Raw genomic sequence first — 6828 nt, 5'->3', positions numbered from 1 at the left:
AGCCCCGGCCGAGCCGTGCCCGCGCCTGCCATTGGCCCCAGATCCCCCAAACCTGCCTAACAACCGTATTTCCCCTGCTGTGATTGGCTTTTGCAGCCAAAGGGGTTCTTTTTTTTTTCCTTATTGGAAGGGAAGAGTACAAACCGCCAGAGTCCGCTCCTAGGATTGGCTCAATCGGGAGGTCCCGCCCCCAAAAGAGGTGGAGCTTGGAACGGGAGGCGGGGATAAGAAGGAAATCAAAGCTTGGCTCCGCGCGGGCTATTCACTGTCCTGGGCCCCTGCAGTTGGTGAACCCAGTTTTGCCTGCTTGGGGCCCTTACCTCTATTTTTAGAGGCTCCTACCTTCCTGTGTCCACTGTAGCTTCATTCCACTTTCCTGCTTTGGGAGGAAAGAAAGCCCCGACGAAGGAAGCGTAGCGCAAAGTCAAAAGACTTGGGTTTGAGTCTTCGGCATGATCCAATGTCTTCCTGCTGGTGCCCTGTGACCTTGAACAAGTCACTACACTCTCTAAGCCACAGTGGCTTCATCTGCAAAATGGGAAAAATAAAACTTGCAACGCCTCGATGAATCATAGACTGCATGACCAATCAACTCAGATTTGCCACTTAAGGGTGACCCTCAAATCCTCACTCTCTCACCCGCATAGCCAACTGTTGGCTAGTCTGGTGCATTCTCTGCTCTGACACTGCCACCATCATGGGGCAGGCCCTTAACACCTCCTGCCTGTACTCTGGCAATAGCCTTCTGTTTGGTCTTCTCCATGCTTCACTCATCTCTCACCGAGATGTCAAACTGATTTTCCTACAGCACGCAGGTCTAACAATGCCACATCCCACCCCCCTCTATAAACTCCTGTGGTTCCCTATTGCTTCCAGGATCAAATAGTCCTCTGTTTGGCTTTCAAAGCCCTTCCTAACCTGGCCTGTTTTTACCTTTTCAATCTTGTTACACATTATTCCCTCCTCCACATACTCAAAGATATAGGATGATTCAGGTCTTCTTGCTCCTTACTGTAGACATCCCATATCCCCTAGTTGGGGCCTTTTTCACTGACCATCTCCCACACCTGTAATTCCCTCTCTTCTGACCTCCTGGCTTCCCTGGCTTCTTTCAAATCTCAGCCCCACCTTCTGCAAGAATCCCCTTAAATGTTAGTGCCCTCCCTCTGCGATTATCTCCAGTTTAGCTTGTATAATCTTGTTCTTATAGAATTGTTTGCATATTGTCTCCTGCATTAATTGGTGAACTCCTAGAGAACAGGTACTGTTTTTTTGCCTTTCTGTGAATCCCCTCACTTAGCACAGGGCTTAGAACGTAGTAGGTGCTTTAAAGTGCTTATTGACTATATGCCATCAAAAATGGATGGAGTCAGAAGATGGGGGTGTCATCTGTGAGGAACAGTAAAGAGACCAATACTTATCAGACTTGACTGCTTCATAGAGTTGTAAGAATCAGATGAGATAATGTGTGTAAAGAACATTGTAAACTATAAATTCTTAAATGGATTCAGGATTGATTTGGTACTCTTTCCAAGGATACAGTTCAATAACCTAGCCACACCTCATTCCATATGATACTGGTCCATAGTGATCCATAAATCATCTACAGAGAATCTACCCAGTGTGCCAGAGTCCTCTTCTTTCTCTCTATGTGTCTTTCTGTTTCTCTCCCTCTCTCTCTCTCTCTGTCTCTGAGTATGTGTCTCTCTCTGTCTCTATAACTTTCAGAGATACCATTGCAGTACTTGGTCTGCCCATCTATTATTCCTGTTTCTTGCTATGTAGCCAGCCTATCTGTCCAGGTATATATATGCATATATACACACACACACACACACACACACACACACACATATGTATGTATATACATACACATACACATATATTATATATACATATATGAGTGTATATATACATATATACACATATATGTGAATGTATATATGTGTGTACATATATATATAATCCTATATAAGCATGAACTGTTATCATTATAGAAAGCAGGCAAACCTTTCAATCAGGGTAACATGCTATTAATCACAGCTGATTTCAGTCTTTGAGGGGGATACCAAGTTTGAATGAAATCAGATTCCTAAAATAGTCCTTGGCATCAGGTCATGGAAATGCAGAAGAGCAAGAGGAAAAAATCAAGTTGGCAGGGGTCAGAAATACTAGCTCTCAGCAATGATACATTGTCTGGGCAGAAGAGCCCTACTATGTGACACATTTGGGGGTCTGTCTCTGCTGTACATTCATTCCTACCATAGCATGCTATTAGTGAGGTTGGTGACCTTGCACACCCCTCCCTCACAAAGGACAAACATAACTTGTGAGTAGCAGCTCTTCTCCTCCTCTCCACCTTCTCGAGTCCTCTTCCATCTCCTCCTGTGTTCTATCCAGGTACACTCTATGCCCAAAATCTGCCTTTTTTCCTCTGGGTTTACTGGCTACATTTGTTGCTCAAAGATCTAGCCTTAAACCCAATTCATTCTGGAGTTCATAGACTGGACAAATCCCCACCCACCTAGCACAGAGTGAATGTAATTATTAAATAGTAATTGTTTCTCTTTTACCCAGGAACCCTGAAGGTCTTCACCTCCCAGGTTGATTTTTTTTTTTTAATTAAAGGGGCCATCCCTTGAGTAACTACTTAAAGAAGCCCATTCATTGAATGGGTGTATCTCACTCAAAGTGAGAATGTGATAAGACCTTAACCTGAAAGGGCCAGGGTCTCCCATTGCATCCTGGGCCATCTCCAGTCATCCTGATGAATATCAGGTCACTGGACCCAGATGGCTCTGGAGAAGTGAGGCTGGTGACCTTGCACAGCCCTCCCTCATTCAAATCAAAGCCAGCTTCAAAATCAATGTCAAATCAAAGTCATGTCATCATCCTGATGTCATGGTCCTCTTAGAGAACGAAGGATAAACACACAACAGCATACTATACAATCTTTTTCTTTGGAGGCTAATTATTAGGCTACTTACTATCTTGTGAAGGGCAGCTTGGTGGCATAGCAGATAGAGTGTCAGGAATGGAATCATGAGTTCATGAGTTCAAATCTGGCCTCAGACACTTACTAAGTAAGTCACTTAACCTTGAGCTCTTGACTCTTAACTGTTGAGTCAATCCTTAACTATTTTCCTCAGTCTCTTCAACTGTAAAATGAGCTGGAGAAGTAAATGGCAAACCACTCCAATATCTTTGCCAAGAAAACTCCAAATAGGGTCACAAAGAACAAATAATTGAATAAGAACACTACCTGTGTGATCTTGGACAAGTCACTTCAGCTCTTCAGGGCCCAATTTCCTTATCTAAAAAAATAGGGGGATTGGGCCGAGTGACCTTTAAGCTCTCTAGATCAATGAGCCTACAACTCTTCTCAAAGAGGGGGAAAGAAAAAGAAACAAAATTATCATCGATGTATCATAGATCTCTCCTTTAATCAGCTACTTTTTGAGTGCCCACTCTGCACTAGACCCTTTCCACCCAAAGTATCCAAGTTGAGAGGAGATGCATTATTAATAACTGGGAGCCTAGTGTTCCCAGGGAGTTTCAGTGTTCTGTGGTGTTGGGGGTGGAGGCAAGGGAAGAATCTCTCTAGAGGCACACTTAATGAGAAATAAGATGACATCTCAATGCCTGTGCTTGAAGCCTCTGCCCCCTCCTTCATGCTTCTGCATGCTTCTCTGATGCTCCAAGGGGAATGTGACAGGGAAGCTGCTGCTAGGATAGAGGGTAAGGGATTGTGGAGTAGATGGTGGAGGAAGGGGGATGTAATATTGCCTTGTTCCCCCACCTCTTTCCCATCACCCCCAAGAATACCCACAGGCAACCTTATGGGAGTATATGGCGAGCAGGGGCTTGGGGGATAGGAATGGGGGTGGGTGGGTTTGGTGGAACATACTCAATTGAGAGATATATCAAGGCATCAGGCTATTGGGGCAATCCTATTTATTTGGCTACTGGTTACCCCACAGAACAGGCACTTATAAAATGCACATATACTCCTGTTATATTCCAGTTGCTTTAATTCCTTCCATAACTTCTTTCCCCTCCCATCCTCATCATGGAGCTCTGGGAACAATACTATGATCCCAGAAGAATCCAAATTGTAGAACACTCAAAGAGCAATGGAAAGACACATAACTGATGTGAACAGCCTGCTGTCTGTTGTTTTCAGTCCTGTCTGACTGTGATTTCGTATGGGACTTTCTTCACAAAGATATTGGAGTGGTTTGTTATTTTCTTCTCCAGTGGATTAAGGCAAACAGAGGTTAAGCGACTTACCAGGGGTCACTCAGCCTAGTTCGAGTCTGAGGCTGAACTTGAACTCAGGTCTTCCTGATTCTGGGTCCATTGAGTCATCTAGCTGCCTCACTAACAGTCTATGTTGCAGCATGTTACCAGTAATAATTTGCCTCCCAGAAGTGGCACCCAGACATCACCAAGGATCAATATGATCAGAAAAAGAGGTAAGCTGGAAAAAGGGAAGGAGAGCAGATGAGAGCAGATGTATACTCTAATTGTTGCACTGGGACTGATGAAATAGTAAAAGAACCTGAGGGTGGCCTCTAGTGCCTTGGATGGATCTTTGGAAGATATACAAGAGGCAATGTAGTATGTTGGGGAAAGCCCTGAAAGCCCAATCAGAAAGGATTGGGTTCATGTTTCCTGGGCTCTAATACCCTAAAAATAACAACAATTACATCCCATAGTTGTGAATTATCAAAGAAGATAACATTTGCAAAGCACTTAGTACAATACCTAGCACATGGTAAGTTTTTAATAAATTCCTGTTCTCTTCTCTCCTCCTCCCTAATGCCCCAAATTGAATTCATTTCAATTCAATAAACATTTATTAAACACCTACTATATTCCATGCACTGTATTAAGCCTTGAGAATACAAAAAGAGGTAAAAGACAGTCCCTGACCTTGTAGAGCTTAGAATCTAATGGGAGAGACAACATGCAAATAAATATATACAAAACAAGCTACATACAGGATAAGTATGAAATAATTAACCAAGGGAAAGCACTAGAATTAAGAGGGCTTGGAGAAGACTTCCTGTAGGAGGTAGGATTTTAGTTGAGACTTAAAGGAAGCCAGGGAGGTCAGTAGTTGAGTGGAGAAAAGAGAATATTCCAGGCATGGGGAACAACCAGAGAGAATGCCTGGAGCTGAGAGAAAGGGGTATCTTGTTTATGGAACATCCAGAAGGTCAGTGTCACTGGATATAAATGTATGTGTATTTTGTATTTGCACCTGTTTACTCATTTGTAAAATGAGCATTATAATACTTGTATTCTCTTACCTCATAGGGTGGTTGTGGGGAAAGTACTTTGTAAACCTTAAGGTGCACTATAAATGTGAGTTATTTTTATTATTATCTACAGAAAAACAAGGGCAATAATTATACAAGATGAGATGGCATAGAGGAGTGGTAATCCGCACTCATGAAGGGAATGATGTTCACAATCCTCTCCTAGATACATCAAAGTTTAAAAGCATCTCTGGCCTCCCCAGTACTAATATCTATAGTTCAGTCCAGTGATATGGCTATGTGGCATGTCTCAAAAAAGTGTCAATTAGCCAATGAGTCTTTGTTAAGTACTCAGTATACGCCAGGCATTTCAGTAGGTGCTCTAGATACAAAGAAGGGCCAAAACCTGGTCCCTTCATTCAAGGTGCTCGTATTCTGAAAAGGGGACACGATAGGATAACAACTATGTCCATATAAGATATATACAGTGTAAATGAGAGATCTTTATATAACTCCAAATTTCTCCCAGAAATAAAGTTCTATCTTGTTAATAGCAATAGACTACGGGTGCTTTTGTACAGATATGAGTCATCCAAAGAATTTAAAATGAATCTCACACAAAAGGGAATGGAGAGGTACAGAGTGGGTGTGAGCTGGGTACAACATTTAACAAAAGGGAACTTGGAAGACATAGAGTAAAAGATGTCATCAGAGAAATGTACGAGCAAAGAAGCAAAGGGGCCGAAATGCCATGACAAGAAAGGGAGACAACAGGTGGATGATCCAGTGGACAGCTCAAATGCTCTACTGGCATTCTCCTGAGGTCAGGAGAAATCTAAGAAGGCTGGGTAGACTCCCAGAACAAATTTATGAGAGAACATGGACAGGAACCGAACAGAGAAAGAATGGATTGAGATTTGGATTGTTACTCTTTAAGAGCAAGCATTATAGTGTTTAATTTTTGCCTTTGTATTCTCAGTGCCTAATGGCTAGCACAGATCTTTGCACATAATAGATGTTTAATAAATACTTGATGATTGATTGATTTGTCCATCCAGGGACCATCAGTGTCATGAAACAAGAAATCCATTTGAGTATTTTTTTAAATAAATATTTATTTATTTTTAGTTTTCAACATTCACTTTTATAAGATTTTGACTTTTAAATTTTCTCTCCCTCCTTCCCCTTCCCACCTCCCCAAGATGGCATACAATCTGATATAGGCCATACATGTACAATCATATTAAACACATTTCCACATTAGTCATGTTGTAAAGAAGAATTAGAACCAAAGTAAAAAGCCATGAAAAAGAAGGAACAAAAAAAGAGAGAGAAATCCACTTGCGTATTTTGAGTATATGTTTGGGACTGCGTAGGTGCTGGAAAGACAAACACAAGAACAAATACCCTTCCTTCAACAAACTTAGATTTCTCATCAGACCTTGAAGGAGATGACTAGAACCCGGAGCCCAAAAGCCTTGGGAAAAACAATGCCCTTTACGCCCAACCATTGGACTTCTTTCCAGCTTGGTCCTCCTAGCCATTACTGAAGGAAGAAATTATT

Source organism: Notamacropus eugenii, chromosome 2 (assembly GCF_028372415.1).
Source record: "Notamacropus eugenii isolate mMacEug1 chromosome 2, mMacEug1.pri_v2, whole genome shotgun sequence".
NCBI lineage: Eukaryota > Metazoa > Chordata > Mammalia > Diprotodontia > Macropodidae > Notamacropus > Notamacropus eugenii.
The sequence above is the reverse complement of the archived record's forward strand: the minus strand, read 5'-3'. Positions refer to the sequence as shown.